Consider the following 26,355-nt stretch of genomic DNA (forward strand, 5'->3'; position numbering starts at 1 on the left):
TGGCCATTTACCGTGGTCATAATTCAGTGCACGTTTAAGCAAATTCGCTATTATTATAGTTTTCTATGCAGTATCGTCACATATTAATATTGATATTTTGCTCTAATATAGGTTATATATAACTACGCTCTCTCAGTTTCATGTTCTAAATTCCTGTGGGTTTGGCCACAGTGAAATGCAAACACGTCAGAAGTGATAAAGGATTTGCAGAGTCTTCTGTCAATGAGGGCAGATCAGTCATTTCATTCAAATAAAGGTCCTGGGTTTACATCCAATGCTTACAGGGATTCCATGTCTGCTCTGGGAGTTTTTCTTCAGTTCAGGATTTAATTAAAAGCCAAATCAAAGTGTAGAGAGGGACAAATGCACGATTGAACAATCTTTGACTGCTAGGGTGTCAAGTGCAGGTCTTAATTGGTATCAAAACCTCTATGGAGTTCTGAGAGCACTGAATATTTTGCCTAGAAAAGTATTGGGAGGACGCATTCCATAAGAATTACTCTTCACAGTGCCTATGTAAGTACCTGGCTTAGATAATTCTGGGAAGGAAGCAGATGAAGGTAAATTTTACTTAGAGAAACATAAGTGTTTGAATGTTTGAAGCCAAGAAGTCAGGGACATGCTGTCAAACACAAATCACTATGACGCCACCTGCGAAGAGAAGGTTTTTACTGCTGCTATGGGTGGGTTCCCAAAGTTGGGGATCTACCCCAGGAGAAAATTCATGACAGGCAGGCTTTTGAGCCATTTTACAGACCACCCATCACTGTTCTTGGAATAAAAGGCAAAAGAATTGTTATCCTGCCTCTTCTTCCTGGAGCATTAAGAAACAAACAGGTGTCTACCAATCAAGTTAAAAAATACTATGGCCCAGATTTAGGAGGGCCTACCTCCTTGGTGCGCCACATTAGCGTCATGTTTTTTACGCTAATATGGCCCAAGAACCAAAATCGCTGCACCACATTTACAAAGTGGTGCAATGCATGCATTGCACCACTTGGTAACCCCTGGCACCATATTATGCCTGTGGCATGCATAATGTATGCAAGGCATGCGTTCCCCCAATGGGGGTGGGCAAAAAAATGGTGCCAAAAAATCTAAAAGAGTTCTTTGTGCTATTTTTTGTGGCATTTCTAAAACCTGCACAGAGCAGGCGCTAAAATGAGGCACACCATTATTTATAATGGGCCTCAGTGTGCTTTTCAGGATTAGCGTCAAAGCATTTTACGCTAATCCTGCAAAGAGCCAAACTAGCGTCAACAATTTTTACGCTTGTTCCCTAACTACCGTCATGGGATGCTGTATATTAAATACGGTGCACACATGGTGGCATTAGGCGCACTAAGGGGTGCAATAAAAATTACACTTTAGTGGATGCAGCTCCACTTATCTTAAATCAGGACCCATGTGACCAGTCCTGTACAGCCGGCCACCGCAGACAACAAGAAGGATTCAAAGTAGTTCCTCTCAGCCTCCTTCTACTCTGAAAACCAAACACTCTGAACAAAGCAGTAACATTTCTAGATCAAGTTTCCAGCTGGGAATGTTTGAGCTTATCACTAAGCAAACTCAACTGAAGCTGCTGACATGACTGCAGCTATTGTCCAATGTAATTCCATGGTATTGCTGCTGATCACTTTAGGAGCTTTTCTTCTTATCATTTAGTTGTCAACGAAATTCATCATTTTACTGCTGCTCAACGTACATTGTGTCCCTGCAAGGACAATTGCAGCACCTGTGTTTATGAACTACAGCTTCATTCTTCATCCCACATAGCTCAAAGAGGTTTTTCTGTTTCAAATATTACAGGATATTCTGTGCCTGAGGGCACAGCCTGGGACAAGATTCCATATCAAATTATGAGTCCTACTGAGACACTGCAATTGCCTTATATGATAAAGGTTTCAATGAATAATGTTATAATGGCCAGTTCTCATTCAAATGATTGGACATTGAGACTGTTAAAACAATGATGTTTCACTTGCAGGCATATGCTACTTTATTTTAGAAAATGTGTAATTTGAGTTCAGCAAATTACAAAGAACTGTATTGCTATCATCACTATGCACCTTTCTTCATACACAAGCCTAGTTATCCAAGAAAAGTTCACAATTACACACATTGGAAATATTGAGAGGCTCTGCCTGCCGAGAGCCATTTTAATTTCTTAAAGAAATGTTCTTACTTTCTGAATGCTAATAGGTCGCATCCTTCAGCTTTTTATTTTTCACAGAGGGCACAACAGCTTCCGAGCAATCTAATCACTACTAACAAACGTATTTACTCTACTGAGTTTGGTCAAAACATGGCTCGTCAAGCATACGAGTATTGGAGAGTGTTAGAAATTGGGTCTCTAGTTGGCACTGTCCAAGTAGGGACCCTCCCTCTATTCAGGGTAAGGGAGCAACACAGCTATGATAACCCCTGCTCACTCCCTTGGTAGCTTAGCCCAAGCAGTCAGGCTTATCTCAGATGCAATATATCAAGTATTTGAACACAAACTCACAGCAGCACAGTGAAAACACTAAACTAAAAAGGGCTCCACACAAGCTTAGAAAAATAGCCAATATTTACTTGGGAAAAACAAGACAAAAAGGACAAAAATCCAACAGACCCAAGTCAAAATATCTCTTTTTAAAAGTTTTAGCAAGTTGTACTCCAAAGGAACAAACGGATGTATCCCTTTCGCACACAGTACCTGGGATGCATCAAAAACAAAGACAATGAGGGCCACAGGTGAGGCAAGGTGCTGGAAAAGAAAAAGTGATGTGTCAGTTCCCTACTGAGCAAGAGAGGTGATGTGTGGATCCTTACCTCGCAGATGAGGTGATATGTCATTTGTTTCCTCACAGGAAAGGCTATGCATTGATTTCCATGTGGCCTTTGTTACTGTGGTGCAGGGTCGATGAAAAGTTGGTGCCCAGGGACGATGCATGGAAAATCCAGACACGCTGTGTTGATGGGACTGTAGTGAAACAGGAGCTGCACTGATTCTGCAGCCACAAGACAGGCGCTGCATCAATTCTCCAGCTGCGGGGCAGGCATTGCATCGACTCTTCAGCTGCGAGACAGACGCTGCATTGCTTCTTCTGGTTTGGTGCATTGATGCATGGATTTTCTCCTTCAGATCACCACCTTGTACTTCCAAGGGCCCATGAACTGGAGTTGGCACCACTTGACATTCTAGGACTCTCAGCAGAAGAGCCCATCCACTAGTAGATGATTTCTTTGATGTCCCTGAGACTTCTTAACAGGAGGCAAGCTCAGTCCAAGCCTTTGGAGAACGTTTGAGCAGGATGTGGAAAGCTGAGTCCAGTCCTTTCACTCCCAGGACAGAAGCAGCAAGCAGCAGGCCTATTCAACAAAGCAACAAGCAGAGTGGTAGTTTATCCTACAGCATCCAGCTCTGCTTCCTGGCAGATTTTCCTCAGTCCAGAAGGATTCTAACTATCTGGTGTCCGAGGTCCAATACTAATACCCATTTCTGAAATTGAAGTAGGCAAACTTCAAATATAAGTATTTGTAGTGCACAAGACCCTGCCTTTCCCTGCCCTGGCCTCAGACACACCCCAGGGGGTCAAAGACTGCTTAGTGCGAGGAGAGGCACAGCCCTAATCAGGTACAAGTGTCAGCTCTTCCCACTACACTAGCTCAGGAAAACCACATCAGCCTGGTGATGGGCCATCAGGATATGAAGGGCACACCTCAGCTCCCTTTGTGTGACTTTCTAGAGTGAATGCACACACATCCCAACTGTCATCTTGACCCAGGCGTGTATTCAGCAGACAGGCAGAGGCACAGAATGGTTAAGCAAGAAAATGCCCATTTTCTAAAAGAGCCATTTTCAAACTAACAGTTCAAAAACCAACTTCACCGAAAGATGTATTTTTAAACTGTGAGTTTAGAGACCCCAACCTCCATATTTCAATTTGTTAGACCTGACTGTCTTAGAGTGGTACTCCCCCAACTTTTTGCCGGCCTCCCTCCAGTTTTCTGATCCTGTTTTTGCTGGTTTTAGGACTCCGAGGCTGTGATTTATACTTTTTGGTGCAAAACTGCACTAACACAGTTTTGCACTAAAAAGTTTAGCATCGGCTTGCACCATTTCTGTGCACCATCCGGACACCATATTTATGGAATGGTGCAAGCCAGTGCAAAGGGTAGGCTAGCGTAAAAAAAAAAAAAAATGCTGTTAATCAGGTGGGGCTGGCGGTATGGAAGAAGGGGGTTTTGCACCAAAAAATCACATTAGGCAGATTAGAGTAAAGAAAACATGACTCTAACCTGCCTAGAGTCATTTTCTGATGCAAAACCATCCCTATCACATGACCCCTGTCTTAAAAAAGACAGGAGTAATGCCTACCACCCCAATGGCAAGCACAGGGGACCAGGGTCCCCTGGGCATGGCCACTGCACCCAGTGCCATGTAGGGGGGCCCTTTTCAGGGCCCCCAATGGCACTTAAAAAAAGACTTGCCTGTACTTACCTATACTTACCTGGGATGGGGTCCCCCTTCCTCCGCTTTCCCTATGGTGTGGGTGGGGGTGTCCCTCTGGCCTGGGGAGGGCACCTATGGGCTTAATCCATGGTGTGCCACCATGAAAATAGGCCCACAGGTCCCCCAACGCCTGTCCTGACTAAGACATTACAAATTAGTGTAAAGCAACCTTTGCATCATTTTTGGACCTCTCCTCCCTCCCGTGCGTGATTTTACCTCTGGAGGATAAATATGGCGCTAAGGCCATAGAGTCATTTTTTGCATGGGAACGCCTACTTTGCATCTCATTGACACACAGTATGTTTTCATGTTCAAAAAATGACGTTAACTCCATAATTTTGGTGCTTGGCGGGTCAAACGCCAAACTATAAATATGGAGTTAGTTTTGCACCGGGTTTGCGTAAAGAAAATGACACAAATGCGGCGCAAAACAAGTATAAATGTGCTCCTGAGTACTTTACCACTGCTAAGAGTGCTAACGTGCATGTACTCTTTCTCTTAAACATGGCAACATTGGCTCCTGCCCAATTGGCATATTTAATTTACCTGCAAGTCTCTAGTAAAGGGCACTAGAGGTGCCCCGAGCCTGTAAATTATATGCTACTACTGGGCCTGCAGCACTGATTTGGCCACCCACATAAGTAACCCCTTAACCCTGTCTCAGGCCTGACATTGCAAGGCATGTATGTGCACTTTTATAGCAACTTCGACTTGGCATTTAAAATGACTTGTCAATCCTTAAATTCCCACTTCTCATCATTGGCACCCCCTTTGAAAGGGTGGGCATTGATGCAATTGGTTCATTGGACCCAAGACAGCCCTAGGCAACAGGTTCATCCTGGTGTTGGTGGACCAAGCCACACACTACCCAGAGTCAATCCCTCTGAGGATGGTGACTGCACCTGTGGTGACCAGAACTTTGATGGGGATTTTTACCCGTGTGTGGTTCCCCAAAGAGAGAGTGTCTGACAGAGGCACTAACTTTATGTCTGCATACATGAAGTCCATGTGGGATGTATGTGGTGTAACTTACAAGTTCACCACACCCTATCACCCTCAATCCAATGGTCTAGTTGAGAGGTTCAACAAGACCTTGAAGGGCATGACTGCAGGCCTACCTGAGGCCAGGAAGTATAAGTGAGACATCCTCTTGCCATGTCTACTCTTTTCCTATGAAGAGGTGCAACAAAAAGGGGTAGAGTTTAGTCCCTTTGAACTCCTCCATGGCTACCCTGTGGATGTCTACATATTGTCAAAGAGGGGTGGGAGAAAGTTCTCAGGAAACCCCCTCAGGATGTTGTCAGCTACATGTTGGCCCTCTGAAACCAGATGCATCACTGCTGGAAAAAGGTCATGAGCAACCTTGAGGCCAGTTAAGAGGTAATTAAATGCTGGTCTGACCAGACGGCCACTCTGGTGGAGTTTCACCTTGGTGAAAAAGTATGGGTCATGGAGCCAGTAGAACCCAGGGCTCTCCAGGACTGCTGGACTGGCTGTACACGATCAAGGAGCGCAAGGGGGAGTTCACTTACTTAGTGAACCACCAGACCCCTAGGAACCCTGTAAGGGTGCTCCACATAAACAGACTGAAGCCTCACTTTGAGAGATCCGAAATGAGCATGCTACTTGTGACAGATGAAGGCGTGGAGGAGAAGAGTGAGACTCTCCCTGACTTCTTCTCTGCGGAGGAACATGGTGGATCAGCTGAGTGTGTCATCCTCTCTGCCGCCATTACCCCAGAGCATCAAGGTGACCTTTACCAGTTGCTGGGACAGTTTGTCCCATTGTTCTCCCTCACCCCTGGAATCACACACCTGTGCACCCATAATATTGACACATTAGACTGTTCCCCTGTAAAGAACAAATATTTACCTTATTGTCACATAAGGTGAGAACTAGTATCAAGGAAGAAGTCTCCAAGATGCTAGTTTTAGGGGTAATTGAATACTCTACCAGTCCCTGGTCAAGCCCTTTGGTGTTGGAACCAAAGACAACCCCACCGGGCGCCAAACCAGAACTTTGGTTCTGTGTGGACTGCAGAGGGCTCAATTCAGTCACTAAGACTGAAGCCCACCCCATTCCCAGAGCTGATGAGCTCATTGCCAGCTAGGCGCTGCCAAATTCCTCAGTACTTTTGATTTATCATCAGGGTACTGGCAGATCACCTTTGCTGAGTGAGCCAAAGAGAGGCCGTTACCAATTCTGAGTGATGCCCTTTGGCTTAAAGAATGCCCCTGCTACCTCTCAATGGTTGGTTAACAGGATCCTGTTTGCCAAGAAGGCTTTCTGTGCCATGTCCTGAGAGGGCATTGTCATCTACTGTGTCAACTAGGAGGAACACTTGCATCACCTCCAAGAGGTGCTTCAGGCCCTGCAATAGGCAGGCCTGACAATCAAGGCCAGAAAGTGCCAGATTGGGCAGAGTTCTGTGGTGTATTTGGTACACCTGGTAGGTGGTGGCAAGGTACAACCCCATGATTGAAACCACCATGGCCTGGCATAGCATAGCAACCACCGAACACCCAAACAGAAGTTAGAGCCTTCCTAGGCCTCACTGGCTATTACAGAAGATTTGTTAAGGGATATGGCACCATTTTAGCCCCATTAACTGAGCTGACTTCTAAGAAGCAGCCCAGGTTGGTGAACTGGACAGAGGCCTATCAAAAAGCCCTTGACTCTCTCAAGGAAGTCATGTGCACAGCACATGTGCTCAGGGCCGTCAGGGCCCCTGATTACTCCAAATAATTAATTGTACAGACAGATTCTTCAGAGCATGGTGTAGGGAAAGTCTTAGCACAACTGAATGAGGAGGGCCTTGACCATCCAGTAGCCTTCATTAGCATGAGGTTACTTCCACAAGAACAGAGATGGAGTGCCATTGAAAAAAATGCATTTGCTGTGGTATGGGCACTGAAGAAGCTGAGACCATACCTGTTTTGTACTCACTTCCTGGTTCAACAGAACACAGACCCCTCAAATGCCCCATGCAGATGAGAGGTGAAAGTCCTAAACTCTTGAGGTTACCCATCTCCCTCCAGGGAATGGACTTCATGGTGGAGCACTACCCGAGGCCTGACCACACCATTGGTGATGGTCTCACTAGAATCTTGTGACTTAGTGAAGAGAGCTCTAAAGGGGTTGGGTAGCTCTCTCCAATTTCAGCTGGTGGGGACACATGTTAGACCTGACAGCCTTGGCTGACGAGTTCTAACGTGCATGTATTCTTTCCCTTAAACATGGTAACATTGGCTCCTGCCCAATTGGCATATTTAATTTACCTGCAAGTCCCTAGTAAAGTGCACTAGAGGTGCCCAGAGCCTGCAAAGTAAATGTGCTTCAAAACCACTCTTTGATGCTTCCCCTACTTCAAAGGCACTTGTGGGTGTATATATACTGGGTCTCTGACCCCACCAAATCAGACACTTCTGGATTTACAACTGGACACTGTCACAGGACTGCCTGGCTGCCCAAAGGACTCATCTGAACTGCTTTGCTGGAAGGACTGCTGCCCTGCTTAATGCTTTGCTGCCTGATGGCCCCTGACTCTGCTCGTAGGACTCTGCCTATCGCATGAGTGCTCTCCAAGGGCTTGGATTGAGCTTACCTCCTGTTCAGAAGTCTTAGGGCCAACAAAGACTTCATCTACCAGCTCCCAGGTAGTTTACCGACTTGAGCAACTCCAGAATCAGCACCATTGTCCGATGCTGCACCGCTGCCTGCTCCAACTCCGTAGTCCTCACTGAACGCAACGACCGTGGCCTGCGATGTAAGCCTGATGTCGCCGCAATCCTGCTTAAGTCCCACAGCGTCATCGTGACACTGCAAAATCGATACATCACATCTTGACCAGCTGGATTCATCAACCTCGTCTAGTCACAAGGAACAAACACCTCTCTACTGACGCTGCAACATCTCCCCTTCAACTGAACCAAACCAAAGCCTCGTCTCTCCTGTCTCACAGTAAGGTACCGACACCACACCTCCCTGGTAGCCATAAGGAAGTGATGCCACACCGGCTCCAGCAATGCCTCACCTTCCCGACTCCATGCAAAATCTTTGTTTTCTTATTTTCAAAAGTACTCTACCTCAGGGTACATGCGACTCATTGACTGGTGCGCACTCCCTCGTGAGTGGCGTCGCACTGTTGGGAACGACTCCGTCAACAACGTCATGATAGCCCCAGTTGGAGATTTTGCATTTCTAAGCGCTTTATTGGGATTTTTTTTTTTTTTTAACTTTGTATCTTTCCTGCGTATGTTGGATTCTTGACATTTTGGTCTTGTTTTATTCAGATAAAAAATATTTATTTTCTGCAACTGGTGCGGAGTACTTTTTGTGGCGTTTCACTATGTTATTGTATGAGTTACTGCACAAATACTTTACACATTGCCTTCTAAGTTAAGCCTGCCTGCTCTGTGCCAAGCTACCAGAGGGGGAGCACAGGCTAATTTAGGTTGTGTTGTGACTTACCCTGACCAGGATTGTGGTCTCTTCTTGAACAAGAGTGTTTACCTCTACCAACAAGACGCCCAATATCAAACACTATCTGCTCCCTTTATTTGAAGGCAATCCCCATGTTACCGTATGGGAGAGCCAGGTCTTACAGTAGTGACACTATCAGGACATGTAAAATACACCATCACATGCCCTACCTTTTTAAATACACTGCACCTGCCCATGGGGCTGCCTTGGGCATACATTAGGGGTGACGTACAGGTAATAAAAGGGAAGATTTTGGCCAGAAAAGTGGGTGCCCTTGCCAGGTCGACATGGCAGTTTAAAACTGCCACACACAGACACTGCAATGGAAGGTCTGAGACATGTTTGCAGAGCTACTCAAGTGGGTGGCACAATCAGTGGTGCAGGGCCACTAGTTGCATTTGATTTACAGGTTCTAGGCACACCTGGTGCATTATATTAGGGACTTATTAGTAAATCAAAAAGACCAATCATGGAGAAACCAATTACCAATACATAATATGCACTTAAGCACTAGCTAGCAGTGGTAAAGTGACCAGAGTCCTAAAACCAGCAAACACAGGCTGAAAACATTAGGAGGAAGAGGGCAAAAGGTTTGGGGATAACCCTGCAAAAAGGGCTGGTCCAACAGAAAGCAAATGTTGATGAGAAAAAGTATTTGGGGTACCAAATTCTGCCAGTTTCAAGGCAAAGAAGCCTAAGTGCCGGTATAATACCAAAAGAAGTATTGTTTCTAAACAAAACTACCCAGCATACTTTTTCTCTAGGATTCAGACTGATAAAGGATTTAAGGAACCTTTCTGTTCCAAAAGTCAATCTGACTATTTTCAATTATTGGCAACTCCACTCGAACATGTCAAAAACAGATATGAGTGATATGCTACGAAATGAAACCCTTAACTCCACACAGTTTCCTTTTGAAAGTTTGGCCTTATGGCACTATAGATCTAAAAAGACATGCAACATTTCCTTTCCAAAACTAAGGGACCCAAATGTAACCTTCCTGACCCACTCTACAATAGACAAACACCTGCAGTGTAGCGGTTACCACATTTAGGGCCAGATGTATCAAAGGATTTTACCCATTCTGTGCCTATGGGAAAAAGCTTTTGTACCTATGGCCCTTAGTGTAGGAAGGTTATGCCAGATATAGCAAGAACACTCTATCCTTTCTGCTGTTACAGAACATTTTTCTCTATTAATGAAAATATGGATTTTTCTGACTTTCTACTGGGTCCCCATCCTCAGACAAGTAAGAGATACCTGGCTACAGGAATAGATACATTAAATAAATATTCTGAAAAAGAAGCTGCAGAAAGAATTAGGCAAATGGACCTAGACAACATGCAAACAGTTGTTAAAGTTATCAACAATGGAGTGCACACACTTTCTAAAAGAGTATACTATCTAAATCATATTTTGGCCTCAGCCCTAAACCTCAATAACAGACCTTAGTCTGTTACAACTTGGGCAAGCTCAATTAAGGGCCATCATACAGCTAAATTGGGAATTACAAACACTTTGATCATGTTTTGTATCTTGGCAGCTTTTAAACAAAACAGCCTAATTCAAATCCTATAATTTGACACTTGCACAGAAAACAATAGCTAAGAAACAGTCCACCTATGTATTACCAAGTATAGAACAAATTGAGGATGCATCATTTACAGTCGGCAACATGCCACCTATCACTTGGGTAATACAAGGTATTATTTCACTACAGATAACCACTTTTAATTCTCATGACTGTCAAATATATGCCTTTTGGATTGTATGAAACCATGCACAATTCACTAGTGTTCCATTTATAGAAATTCCCTTTCACCTGCATCTGTTTAAATGAAAATGAAGATGACCCTGTGTATATTAGTACAGCAAATCCAAGAAATCCTCTTCGACATTCCCTTCTGTGTGACACCATATCTTTCAGTGGAATGTGTAGCGCTTCAATGCCTAGGTTAGCATGTACCTTATCTGTTCCCCCCTTGCATTCATTCCCCTACATTATGAACTGTTGAATAATGACTCTTCTTTGCTTTTAACAAGCAGTACTTACTGTGGGTTGCAACCTGGCCAGCCATACCTGATAATGGTTTAGGAAACAATACAGTGTTGTGGAAATACCTTGCTCCCTATTGGCAAAGGTAAACATAGACCAAAAGTCTAAGTTTAGATCTAAAGTCTCACTTTACTAGTAGTAAAGTTAGACTTTTGGTCTAAGTTAACTGGAAGTCTATGAGAACATTAAAAGCCTATGTGGAATAAATATAGTTGTGAAATATGATAAAGTGTGTGACTTAGAGGTGGGCAGTGATGGAATTTCTGACACAACTCACCAGAAGTCAGCCAACTCCTCCAGTTTGAGGGAAAGGGAAGGTGACCTTCCTTATGACAGAGTTTCCACCGGCTTTACCATTAGTAAAGTCATGTCAGTGTTAAAGATGCCACTGACAATAGTGGTGACATGTCTGCAAGTTTAGGCTGACCCACCAGTTACCATTTACCAAAGCATCTACTCTTAGAGATAATACCATTCAAATAGTGGCAATTTTCAACAGCATTCCCATGCACTTTTTTTCATGCTGTGCTGATATTTCAGTTGTTGTGAAGGTATTGTACCTCTAGTGTGGGAGTATATTGTCACTACCCAAATAGGCTAATAACAATTTACCATCCAACACAGACATGGGTGTATTGTTGCCACAAAGCATGTCCTCTGAGATGTCTCCTGCCATCATAAGTGATCCACACTAGATGAAAAACACTCACCATGCGTGCCAACATCCTGTAAAGTGACAAACCTTCCTTTTTCGATGTGGTCTGTTTGTCAAACTGGTGGATTAAAGTTCCATCACATAATCAGACTCCATGTGCCATTACAGGAGTACCAGAAGTATCGGGACCATCAGTAAGGCCAAACAGTTAGTGAAGATGGTTGCCCTAATGCACAATAACTCTATTTTACACTTAGAAGGATGAGCACCACATGAGGAGGTGATCCTGAACTTGATTGAAAAGGGTTTGTTGATTGACTTGGTTCTATTCTACTCATTTTCTGGTAAGCCTCTCCCACCCCAGAGAAGTGCCTATTATTATGTAGATCAAAAACAGCAGCATGGTGCTCACTTGCAGATGTCCATCTTCTAAAATTGAATGACCGCTAAATTAGGAACTCTGAACTGCTGAAGAGAGCCTATCTAAAAGACACCTAGAGACAGAGGATTCTGTGTCTGTCGGGAAAGCCGGCAACCTGATGTGGAGGCTACTTACTGACTTTGGAAGAATCTAGAAGCTGAAATTTTCTAGAGTAAATGAAGCTAGCAGTTCCATTTATGTAATCCTGGTTGACCCTGAAAAAAACCTGTGATAAAACACTGTAAGGAAAACTGCAGTTACCTTTGGTCAAACTATTGCAGATGTTCAATTGTGGACCTAATGTAGTCTCTGTCTTCTAACCAGAAAGCAACATCTCGTCCAATAGGAAAAGTCCCTTTGAAATCTACAATAATATCTCCTGAACCTCTTAATCTATTTTATTGTTTTTGTAGATTTTTGCTTGTTGAATTTACTCCCATGTATTATACTAGATTGGGAACATTATATTATTTCTTTAACAGGACTGTTGTTACAGATTTCTCTCGGGAGTCATACTTTGCACCCGAAGTTTAATCAAATGTACTCTAAGATAAACTTTGCCAGTTGGATTCTCTGCACAACACACTTTCTATGCAAATTCATTTTGCCAAACTGCAATTTTGTATGGCATTGCCACATAATCTCAGTCTGCCTGAGTGCGATCGTGCCAACTCATTAATTTTGGTGTTTATTCGGTATACTTTTTTAAATGGTTGGCCATCTGACACTATTAATATCTTTAAGCAGATTACTTCTTTTGAACTTTTCCTACTTCAATTGCACTTGTCTGCTAAGGAGTAAGCACTTAAAATATAAACTCCACACCTGGGTGTGCAGTGTGTACTTCACAGGATTCCAAAATAAGCAAAGCAAAGTCCATCAGGCAAACCTGCCAGTCTGTTTATAACAAGTGTTGAACTCTTAGGCATCTACATAAGAATTGCATTTAACACATATTTAGCAATTCTCAATCGTGTAATTTGTTCTGCTTCATGCAATCCTTTTGTTCGTGGTTGTGCCCCAGCAAACATGCTTTCGTTGTTGCTTTTGCTATTACAAGTACTAATGCTTTGTTTTCGCTATTTAGCCCTTTTAGTTGTCAAATCTTATTAAAAATGCCTTAATTCTCCTTTTCTGAAACTGCTAATCGAATAAACAAGTGTCACTTGTTTTAGAAATATGTTTCAATTTATATTTAATCCTCTTTAACTTATGTAATTAGAAATGAGAGCTAAATTGATATAAAACTTAAACTGCAGTCTAGTTCTGCTTATCTTGTGCAAAATGTAATGCCAATGGAATGATTAGGGCTCCATTCATCAGCAATTTATTCTCTCGTTACTGTGCGTGCGCATTTGTTTTATGAACTTTTTTTTACAGAAGGGGCTTGCAAAGCTCTACTGATTATAACTGCAAAACCATTTTATAGTATAATTGCTTTAATCCGTTTCACACAGTAGTTTTTGAAAGTCCATGACTTGTATATACCACATCACAGTAGTAACGTAAGTTCAATCAAATGTGATGTCATGCAAATGCATACATTTCAAACATATTGTGAAATTGTACTCCTGCATTTTCTCTTTCTACTTTGTCATTTTGCATCAAAATCTAACATCACGCTTCTGGTGATTTCGCATCTATTTATGATTTTTGCTCCTAAACGTGTTTTTGCACCTAGTGTCTCCACACTGCTGTTGGTGTTCCACCGCTAGTAATTTTCCATCTAAGCATGAGTTGCACCTAAAAGTGCCTCCTCACTTCTGCTTTTGTTGTACCAAGATGATTTTGCGCCTAAATATGAATTTGCACTTCCATGATTTTTGCACCTTAATGTGACTTTGTCCATACGTTTTCACACTTTTGTTGATATTGCATATAATGAGAACTACTCACAATTTTAAACTTACATATCAGTAAATCTACACATGCATATTTACTCTTAAACGTTTGAGTACGTTTACTACAATTGGCTATTCAATATTTCTAAGTGTAGACTTACATGTCCCCACCACAAAAACCATACAGTGATGCCTAATTTGTGACCCTAAACTATATTTTATGATTCTTCATACTTGGTGGAGATTTCTGCCACTAGGGCAGAGATCTCTGCTTGTTGAGTGGAAATATCCTGCACAGGGGTAGAGATCTTCCTGTGGTAGAATAAAGGGAAAGGTTTAAAAGATTATTAAGCTTGAACTCAGTTATTAAAAATACATATATGTTACATATTAATGCAAAATAATTAAATGCATGTATTCTAAACCCAGAACACAATAAAAAAATGTTATAGTATTTTTAAGATAAGATATTATAGTTGCAGGTGCAATTTGAGATTTACACTCGTAGTTCTGTGAATAACATTTTGCAGTACTTTAGCAGTACTGTTGCAGTAGTACTAAATGTACTACTAAATGCAGTTTGTGAATAAGCCAAGGAGTTATTTTGTATCTGCATGTGAGTTTACAGTTAACATTTTTGTACCTAAATGTGACATCATTCCTGCAAGAGTTTTCACACTCCTGTTGATTTTACACGTAAGGTGACTTTGCACCTAAATATGATTTTGTACCCAATGTGCTGTCTTCCTAAATGTGATTTGTGCTTCTCAAAGGGTTTCCAGAGTCCTAGTGAAGTTGCACCAAAGGAGACTCTGCTGATAAATATGATTTTGAAGAAGGTGATCTTTGCATCCAAATATGATTTTACATATAAATTGTGTCTGTGTCCCTGAGACTTTTCCACACTCTTGCACCAAGGTGATTTGAACCTTAATATGCTGTCAACTGAAGGTGAGAACCTATCATTGACACATGCTTAATATTCAATTTCTTTCTGTGCTGAATTATACCCCATGGCTGTGCACTGTAGTTTTGCCATACTGAATGTGCTTCTCTAAGTCAACAGGCTATACATTTTAATGTAATTTTACTATGGCCACCAAGTCAAGAACAAAGAAAGCTCAAATCGTACTCCAGGACGTAACAAAGCCTCAGACGTGCAGTTCACCTGCACTGCCCAAAACAGCCTTAAACATCAAAAACATCAGGATTGATGGCAAAATAGGGAACCTTGATTATTGTCAAATACCACATTCTCAGACTGGGCTTCATCAAAACTGCCTTATTTTCTTTTTTTATGAAAGGCATTCCCCCCATGGCTGAAATTCTAGGCGTTTTCTACTTAGTCTCAGAGAAGACAAAAGTACCTTATTTGAAGAAACTTACTTTCACGAATTACCATTATAGATTTGTGTGCTACACCTCACCTTGTATGAAAAAACAAGGGTAATGCTGCTATTCTTCAGTCTCAAGCTTTATAGCTTAACCACGTTGATAGTCTGTATGTCTTAAAGGCTTCTGTCATTGTAATGGACAGTGACTCGAGAAATTTAAAGGGCGGTGAAGGCAAATATAGCTTACCCTGACCTATTTCTGTGTATAGTGAGAGACATGGGCTAAACGTTATTTGTAAGGATTCTTATGTGTACATTCAAACAGGAAGAAAGCTCGTCTCACATATCACCTTCACACCAGATAAGGATGTTCCGAAGAATCATGTCTTCTGGGAGATGGTTGTTCTTTTATAAACAATGCTGCCCGTAACTTGATGTTATGCAAAGTATTGAGCTCTGTCGTTAGACGTTTGCCAGAACATTCCACCTATGAAAGTCATTTTTACCAACACTCCTTGCATGCTTGTAGAAGGTGCTGTGTATTGATAAGGAGCTATCTTGTTCCATCATTTATGCAGTAGTTGGTATCAGACACCTGCTGTACTATATGAGTAAAACATTTTGGGAAATTGTAGGTGTTAGACCTATCAGCCTTAGAGTGGTTTTCCCTCCAACTTTTTTTTGCCTTCCTCCTTCATTTTTCTGACCTCGGTTTTGCTGGTATTAGGACTCTGTGCAGTTTACCACTGCTAGGAAGTGCTAAAGTGCTTGTGCCCTGTTCTCTAAAATAAGGTAATATTGGCTTATCCACAGTTGGAATATTTAATTTACTTATAAGTCCTCAGTAAAGTGCACTATAGACGCCTAGGGCCTGTAAATTGAATGCTAGTAGTGGGCCTGCAGCACTGATTGTGCCACCAACTTAGGTAGAGCTTTAATCATTTCTCTGGCCTGTCATCGCACAGTCTCTGCGTAAGTTTTAAACTGCCATTACGACATAGCAAAATAGTCTTTTTACCAGGCCCAAATCTTCCTCTTTAATGCATATGTCACCCACAAGTGAGGCCCTGGACAGCAGAATGCAATGTATTTAAAAAGCAGGACATGCACTTTTATGTTTTGCATGTTCTGGTAGTGAAAAAATCTCAAGTTCGTTTTTCACTACTGCAGGCCCAGCTCCTCAATAGGATAACATTGGAGTTGCCCTATTGCATTTTATAAGCGTAATTTCAAAATGGGAGAAGATCATTCTTCAAGTTTGGTGTCTCTGGAATCACAATTTAAAATCCAAACTTATAGTGAATTTGGATTTTAAATTGCAATTCAGAAAATTCAACTTTTAGAAAGTTGGCATTTTCATGCCTTAGCCATTTGGTGCCTGCATAATGTCTCTGGTTACATGATGGAGTGTAGTTAGCAGCTGGACTTTGTTTATTCCCTCTAGACAGCCACACAGAATGGGAGTTTATGTGTGACATGAAGGACCATCCTAGGCGGGATGAGATAGAGGAGCTGGACCCAGCCTCAATTACACCTGAATGGGCTGTGTCCTATCTCCACACAATGGGCTGCATGCCCCCCATAGTTAATCTGGAGCCGGGGCAGGGAGGCAGGACATCTTTGTACTTCAAATGCATTTCTTTGAAGTCTCATTCAATTCAAAAACACAGCTGGGTGTGAAAACTGGACCTCCGGTACCACCACTTCAGCATACTTATGGCCCTTTGGTAACTCTACCAGAAGGAGGACCTCTGTGCTGCTGAAGCACTGTCAGCTAGAATGCTCTCTGCTGGACTCCTTCTTTGTTGTGCTGACCTGCTGCCTGCTGCCCTCTGCCTGGGTGAGAAGGACCAGACGTGCATCACTTGAACCCAGAGTGACTCAAAGGGCTAGTTGGCTGGCCTCCTGGTCTGAAGTCTCATACACATAAAAGACTTCCAACCACCCTGCAGCTAGACTCTGCCCCCTATGAGTCTACCCTGTCAGGTGGTGCCACTCCAGTCCTTGTGGAAGTAGGACTAAGCTGCTTGCCAGTGGAACTGATGAATGATTTCTGCTGAACAATGCATCCCCGAGCAGAACCGACGCATCTACCCGGCTGAGCGGTGCATCCTTGAGCAGAACTGATGCATCACTACTGCTGCGTGGATTGCACCCTTTGCAAAAGACGTGCATCGCCGCAGTACCCTGCGTCTTGCATCGAATGCATCGCCTTCGGAACCACCACTGTGCAAGGCTCTCATGGCACAGTGCCTCACTTCTTTTGTTGACTGCAGCCTCAGTGATGATGCTGTTGTCGCGTAGGCTCTCATTATCCTAATGAGACTATTGGATTTTTGGGCAGCAAGATCGTTCACGGGGTGGGGGACTAAATCTGACCCACGGTGAAGGACCCTTGTTGCCCCAAATCTGGTTTTTGCTCCGGCTAACTAGCAGTGCCTCATCTCTCCCAAAGGGAAGAGACAATTGGGCAGGCGAGCACATGACATCTTAGTGCTTCCCAAGGAAGTCATGGTCACTCAGGTCACAACCAGTTCTCTCGTACACAGTGCGGTCTCATATATAAATGACAAAGGCAGTTTGAGTTTTAAAGATTGGTTTAATAAAACAACTGCATTTTAGATAACAAAGCGAGAGCCGCAATAACCAGAACTATACAACACAGTATGATTGAAATAGTAACGAGGAGAGTGAAACATAAGAATAAGGCTATCATATTGCAACTAAATTATGTTCTCTCTAAGTTATATTTTGAGCACAGCATGTGAAGCTCTAAGCCTGCCTTTCAGGTTCCCCCGGGAGGACATCAACCCTCATACCTGAGCAAAAGCCTGAGATCTGGATCAGCATCTGCAACAGGGCAGTCAGCATCTAGTTGTGGGTTCCTGGTCGGAATCTCCCTCTTACGTGTACCAGGACTAGAAAGTGTTTTTATAACTAACACGCCGGTGTTCTAAGAAACGTCCCTACGTAAGGATGTGTACTTTCTACGAGCCATAAAGACTAAACTTCCACCACGTCTATCGGCAATGTACCAGAAAGGATCCTTGACTGAAGCACAGAGCGAGCAAGAATGTATTGTTTGAGAACACAGTGCTGAAGTAAGCTAAACAGTGTGATAGAGTGAAATAAAAACAAGACAGTGAAACTGGCTATTGTAAAATAACAGTGCGAGGTTAAATAAAATGCATCTATGGCAAAGTGCACAGAGGCCTAATACGTTAAGCAAGCACACAGAAAGCTACATAAAAAAATGGCTACACTACACCCTCCCCTTGTCGGCAGAAAGTGGTTTAAGCCGAAGCTAAAAATGCCCTAAGCTAAAAAATTATTAAAACCCTACCAAATTTCAACAAGTTAAGAGGACACCAAAGCATATTAATCCTCAATTTAAAAAATAAGCATTCAGCAAAATGCCGAATTCATATGACAATGTCAATTTAAAACAAATTCAATTCAAACAGTGGTCATGGAAAGCAGGAGATTCTCCACTTCGGCAGATGACAAAACCGGAAAATCCACGCCAAAGACTATTAGGGAGCAGGCGTGTTCCAAAGCCCCAGTGTCAACCAAGGCGGCATCCTGTGCAGAGCCTATCAACAGTTAATATCAATTTCCTCCAGGAAGGGCATATCGTAATCAGCTTCTCGAAGCAAACGCAGCCACAGCGCGCATGTCTGGTAATGAGCCCTCATCGGGAACATCAACAGATCAGCATCAACCACTGGGGGGGTGCTGCTGTGAGAGACAGACGTCTAGTGCATGTTCAAAAGAGCACCAATGGCACCGAAACACGGGCTGCACACAATCCAAAACCGGTCTGAATGACAGAGACCAGTTACACTCCAAATGTTCCAGGAGTGTTGCTCCAAAGTGCTGCATCATGCGTTCACGACACAGCTGCGCTGATGGGAGCGCCCACATTCGTCCTTGTTGCGGTGGGACAGCCATTGTGGAAAAACAACAGCAACAGCAAAATGCCGGCCAATAAAGCCAAAGTTATCGGAAATCCACCAAAAATGCATCCGAAAATTGAATGAATAGCCGAAAGTATTAAGCCAAATATGGAAGAGAAGGTGTGAACGAAACCAACACCAACGGCTTTGAAAAAATGTGCTAATCCAGTCGTGCTGGACGCATTAAATATACGTCCCACGAGCTCACCAAAGTGGCTCGGAAAGTTGGTATTTAACAGGGACTGTATTTCTGCTGATGACCTTGCCACCTGAAGTGCGTAGGTCTGTCGTGCAGATGTAAGGGCCACATGCTTCTGAAACAATAAAGCCTTTAGTCTACTTAACTTGTCGAAATTCACCTTGGAAGTAGCAATGTGAGGCCAGATATCTGCTACCTCCCTTAATTTAGTGGGGGGAAACAACACACTCCCGCAGCAAGTAACGACCTTAGTGACCAAAACAACGTAAACTATTCTGGCCCGCATGCCACAACAGTCTTCCCTATTGAGGAGGACGTAGCTGCCATTTGAAAGCACCTGGAATGGGCGTTTAATCAAGGGGACCGGATCTCCCTTCAGATAGCAAGTCAAGTTTGCAACCGAGGCATTACACGCCCCATGCAAGGACAGCTGCTTACAAATCATCGAATGGCTGACTGAAGTCTCGCATTCACTACCGCTAAGAAAGACCTCTTTCATGTCATTGAGGCATTTGTACAAGAAGGGAAGCTCCCACACCTCATGGAAATAACTATCTCCCAACTTCTCATATCTGCCTACCGGAACATGTTTCAAACAAAAAGTGAATTGTAACGTAGAAATAGGCAGATTAATAACCCTGTGTATCAACCACTCTGCAGAGGGGATCTCGGCCACGGTAAAAGGCAATCTTTCTAACTTTTCAATGTTGAGCATGACATAGGTCGCCTCCTTCTTAGCCATTAGTTGTTGTTGTCGCGTTAAATTAAAGGAAAAAAAAAATTCCCTGGCACTGAAGTGCTGCCACGGAACGCGACCAACCTTCAGCGTCAGAAGCGTCCAACCCAACTGCATAATGGACCTGGTCTGACTTTGTCCATGATATAAAGAAGACATATCAGATCGTATAATGTCTATAGCAGAAGAAACAATGTTGTTAATTGTATATATCCGGTCGGACAATGTGTGAATTCCATTATCCACAACAGCTAATGCCTTTTTCAAATTTTCCTGATCTATCTGCCTTAACCGGGCTGCAGCCTCTTGTTGGGAAAGTTTCCATATTTCATTGCATACCTCATACAAGAAACGTTTCCTACGTGGCGTCTTCGGGCCTGACAAAAAATCTTGTAAATCAGTGTTATTAGACAGGAGTGTGAGATGTGTCTTAACTGCACCTAGCGAGGATGACTTCAACCATTGCTGGCACAATTTTCCCACACTATATGTAGTAATTATTTCAGCATGTTCTGGTGATATATAGCGAGGGTCTGACCTACTCGTCCGGAAACCCCCGAGGAGGTGACAAAACATTGATGACACCTGTTATTGTCTATTGGCCACAATAACCACCCGCCTGGATGTGTGAATGAAGTGTTAAATGTACCATTCTGGACCCATTCAGTAAGCTCACTAAAAGTGGCATTTATGTATTTCTGCCAATTATTAATTTTTGCAGGGGCAGGTATACTAGGCATGTTCAATTCTCTGATTGTGCCTAAGCCTAAACAGCTAGTCTGTTGTACTGTTTCATTTAAAAAAATCATTTGAACGGGAATGAGACATGCTCTAAACAATTTTTCTCTACCCTTTGTTTGCCAATGTTTTGTTCCCCAAACACTTTTCAAATCAATATTTTTTGACCAATATTCATAACCTTCAATTGACAGTCGGGAAACAAAGGAATCCGAATATATGAATTTCGTGTTGGTCAATAACATTTGTTTATCTTTAGACGAAGTTAACCGAAAATAATATGACTTAGCATTCATTTGATAATGCCCAGAAAAATACGTAAATTGATCAAAATAAGTTTTGGAACTCCCTTGCGGGGGAGTTGGGCAATGCTCCCATTGCGTATAGTCAAATATCGTTTTTGGACTACTTGCTTTGTGTATGAAATGGGGCCCATAATAATTATAGCAAAACATGTCACCATAATTGCCTTTAAACTGGTAAACATCTTCATTTTCATAGACAGTATAATATTGTAATTCTGTCATCATGGAATCCACTGTCTTCACATCCCAATCATCAGATACAATGCCTGGTATTACTATATCATTCATAGATAACTTTAGGACATACGGTATTTGAATAATCTCAGTGGGACCGTATATATCAAACATTACTTTATCCCACACAATCCCATCCGGAATTGGCACTGCAGAAATGTTCACAAAGGACATGTCTCTTCGAACCCAATGTGATGAAAAATGTGGTTTCAACACCTCCTCCACCTGTTCAACCACTGATCTCTCAGGAAGAAAATGACCATGTATCAACAGAAAAAAGGTAATGACAAACCCAATCCAAAGAAAAAATGCTAGCATAGTCAATAGGAGCCACAGATAGTTCCATGGAAAAACAAAATACGTATCCTTAAGCCAACACATCAGCTTACGTGGACCGGACAGGTCAGTAGTTGAAGAGGCAAACGAGTCCGATAGACCATCGTTGTTGTCGGCAAAGTAACCAGAGGCAGTTCGCGCAAAAGGCGTCACCATATTCAATGAAGGAGTTGGTGTTTCTCGCGGTGGTACACTGTAGATAGCACCATCCGTCATGTCAGTATTCATGGTGACTTGATCAAATGTTTCTAAGTTGTTTGCTGTTAGTGGAACTAATGCGAGATCATCATCCACCCTCCCCAAGTTCGGAGAGGCAACAGTGTTGGTATAAATAACTTGAAGCAGAACATCTTCCCCAGTAGTGAGAGGGATTCGGGAACTACTGGACGATCCTCTTGGTCTGCGGTGTAGAATCGGCCACATGTTGTAACTTGACATTGTCAATAGAAACAAAGCGATTGTCTTTGGCACCTGGCAACGGGGGTAGAATAACAGTTCTTGTTCCCCAACACAGGGACTGGTGCACAATAAGAAGGGCCAAATTATTTTTTCACTGCAACCTTTTCACGCACAAGATCCCCAACCCTGGGAATCCAGCCGGTAGGTGTTACTGGCACATCCTTAATTCCTGTGGAGGCGGCACTTTTAGAAGAGTTATCTTCACGGAACTGCTGTAATTCCTGTAAAACAGTGACATGATCATTTATGTCAAAAAGTGTTTCCGCCGTCTCCACACCAGGACCATTAAGATCCGGAACAAACATTTGTGTTATGAACAGGCACTCATATGAAGTACGACCCCCCCAGGGACCTTCTAGGCAGGTTATTTAGTGCTCTCTGAACTCCATACAGGTGGGTTAGCCAACTACGACCCGTACCTAAGACTCTGGCTGTTAAGGATTGCTTTAAATCGTGGGTTAATCGCTCCACGACAGAATTTCCCTCAAGATTAAATGGAGACGAGTACTGGAGCTGGACCCCCAACAAAGCCATGGTGTCCCTTAATGCCCTTGAGGCAAAAGCAGGGCCCTGGTCCGAATGGAATGCCGCAACTGCATATGTACCAACAAAGACTCGCAAAATCTTTAATAACAGTCCGAGCGTCAGCCGAGCGCTGTGGCCACACCCACACAAATCTGGAGCAAGAATCTATAGCGACTAGTATATATTTGTATGCACTATCCAGAGTTAGTGGACCGCAATGATCCAAGTACACACATTGTAATGGTCTGTTGGATATTAAGAGGGATGTCTGCGGCGGGCGCTTAGCTGTTGAAACTTTAATTTGTTGACAGGTGTCACAACAAAGGACATACTGCTTAGTCTCTCTATAGAGACCAGGCCACCAGTAACGGGCCTGCAATTGCGAAATTGTAGCGGCCACGCCAGCATGTGCAGATGCCACTCCCTCATGCGCTGTTTTAATCAATTGTGGTCTTACATCTTTATTGGGGATGTCGCGTACGCCTACGCTAGGAATTTTAACTTCAGCGTTCAGCATACTTCCCATGAAGTATTGGTATTTATTAGGAAATCCTTTAGGATAAGGCGTGCCATCAACCATAGCCTTTATGGCAGCCATAATCTCTGTGTCTGGTTTTCGAACTCCAATGAGTCACTGCAGCTACAGTGGCAACTGCCACTGCCGACTTTGCAGCTTCATCAGCCAAAGTATTCCCAACAACGTATATTCCAACGCGCTGGTGTCTAAGGGGGTTATTACAACTTTGGAGGAGGTGTTAATCTGTCCCAAAAGTGACTGTAAAGTGACGGATATACCACCAGCCGTATTACGAGTTCCATAGGATATAATGGACTCGTAATACGGCTGGTGGTATATCCGTCACTTTACCGTCACTTTTGGGACGGATTAACACCTCCTCCAAAGTTGTAATAACCCCCTAAGTGTGTGTACAACATGGACTTTGGGTAGCGCCTCTTTCAGGTCTGCTACCTTCCCCCACAGTAGTCTGTGTTTTATGGTGTTCCTTTTGAATCTCTGAACCCATTCAAGCGCCAGTAATGTAGGTATTCATTAAAAGACTGGACGCAATAATACGAATCACAAACAATCAGTGTGAACTGCGTTGGATCTGTATGTTCTAGTGCCATTAGTAGAGCTTTTAGCTCAGCTAATTGTGCCGTACAATCCCCTAAGGTCTGTGTATAAGTATGTTGGGCGCAGAATTTCTCCCCCTCCATATAGCCATTCACTACCGCACATGCAGCTGAATATTGCTGTTTTGTTCCAATCGCCGGTTGTGCAGAGCCATCGGTGTACATGACTACTTGATATTGATCAATAGGCAACGTGTCAGCGGGAACTGGATATTCAACTTCATATTGCAGAAATTCCTGAGTTTGTAACTTCGGGTCAAAAATGTAATCTACATCAGTGGCTTCTAAAGACGTAGCCCATTGTATCCATCGCGGGTGAAGTGCTTTTGTGTTCCGAACGCTATCTTTTGTAACAGCCTCGAGGGCCGTAATAGGGGAAACAACAATAATGGATTTTCCCTGGGCAAGAGGTCTTTCTTTAATAACAGCCATCTGTACAGCAGTGAGAATTTTCTCTGTGGGTGCAAATCGTTGTTCAGCAGCCGCATACAAGTGTGACTTGATTCCAATCGGGACTGTCTCACCTTCATTAAATGTGACATAAGTAAACCCAATGGCCCCAGCTATCACCCTGATGACCAAATGCGTCTTATTGTCCCGTGTGTGTAAATGTTTTGCGGCTAGTAGATCTGCTTGTAACTCCCGAAGAGTACGAGTATGTTCAATTGTCAGAATTTGCATGAAAAATCAGGACAGATTGATTCATATAAAGGTTTTATGCGTGTAGCATAATCAGGAATGTATGTTCTGCCAAAATTTAGAAAGCCCAACAATGATTGCATTTTCTTAATCGTATTAGGTGGTTGCAATTGAGCACACTTTTCTAAAAATTGTGGCGCTAGGCTCTTACCTTCATTCGACAGCTCATATCCCAGGAATATGACGCTGAGGAAGGCAATTTTTGATTTTTTAAAATTAAATTTGTAGCCAATTTTGGCAAACCCTACAACAATGCGGGCTACCATTCTTAAATGTTGTAGCAACTCGTCATCCGTGAGATATATATCATCCACATATGACAACGCTTCAGGGTCTAACTTGTGTAAAATAGCAGTCACACGAGCTGCAAACAGTCCTGGGCTGTTCTTACACCCTTGAGGCAAACAACAGAATTTTTTCTGGGAGCCGAGTGCGCTAAAGCTTGTTAAATCTCTGCTATCAGGTGCTATATTCTGGCAGAAGAATCCATTGGAGATGTCCAAAGTAGTTTTATATTTTTTCCGCACAATGTTGCCCATTAGCGCAGTGCTATGTGAATTTTGTATAGCATATACACATGTATGTCCGTTCAAATGTCTGTAGTCTAAGACTATTCTATATGAATGGTCCGGTTTAGCTACAGGGAACAAGGGATTATTCATCGGTGAGACACAGGGTTCAATTACCCCCTGGTATTCCAATTGTATAAGTATTTCTCTCACCGGTGCCCTTGCTTCATGTTTTATGGGATACTGCGGTTGTGGCTGAGGTTCACCTTTAATGGAAATGACATGATATGGGGAATCCCTGTCCCACTCTACGTGATTTCTATATAAGGCAGGTGCTTGTGCAAGAGCCCATTTTATTGAATGGGACTCTGCGAGTTCCTCTGGAACAAGGGGCAAGAAGTTTAATAACCTCCTCCCCGACTGGGCAGGTGCTGACAAAATCAGGCGGCCAATCTTGTTCGGCCAACAAGATGTCATATATCTTAACTACACGATCCCAAAAGATTGCTTGTATAGTGCGTTCAATGTCTCCTTCCAATTGTAAAGTCACTGTATACACCCTATCGGGTTCGGAGGCACGCATATCTGCTGTTTCTACTTGTATGAAGTCATCAGTTGCTTTCACCTCCAGATGCTCTAGAAGATTCCGGCGAAATATTGTGACCTCTGCCTTGCTGTCTAGCAGTGCTAGAGCCCATGCCTTGTTCTTCAAGAGAACCCTCTTCCTGAGCGGCATGTCTAACCGAGGCCGCTGCCACTTTTTTCTCTTTAAACTGTTGTTTTTGTTGTACTGGTTTCTCTTCCTTCTTGACAGAAACCTCCAGAGAGCGTTGTGATTCCTGTCTTGGTTTCACGTACTCTGTTCTCCGCTCTGACCACCCACCTCTCTCATTTCTCTTTTCCGATGAGTCCTGAAAGGAACGAGATTGGCGTGTATCAGTATATTGATATCTATCAGGCGTTTTTATATTATCTCTATTTCTGAGATTATACCTATTCTGCGGGGTCTCCGTACGTGGAGCTTCTCCCCTTTCTTTTTTAGGTGTTTGTTGTTTTTTCTCCCAGCGCTTGTTATTAGCCTCAGGTTGCTGTTTAGCATTTTCTTTATACATTTTTCCCTGAAATTGAGGTTTTTGTGGTCTAACCCCCAGGCTATCTCGACTGATACTGGAATATGTTTCCGCTATTATTTTAGGCAGTTCCCGGTCCTGATCTTGTTGCGGGATGTCACGAAGACG

Source organism: Pleurodeles waltl, chromosome 8 (genome assembly GCF_031143425.1).
Source record: "Pleurodeles waltl isolate 20211129_DDA chromosome 8, aPleWal1.hap1.20221129, whole genome shotgun sequence".
In the NCBI taxonomy this organism is placed as follows: domain Eukaryota; kingdom Metazoa; phylum Chordata; class Amphibia; order Caudata; family Salamandridae; genus Pleurodeles; species Pleurodeles waltl.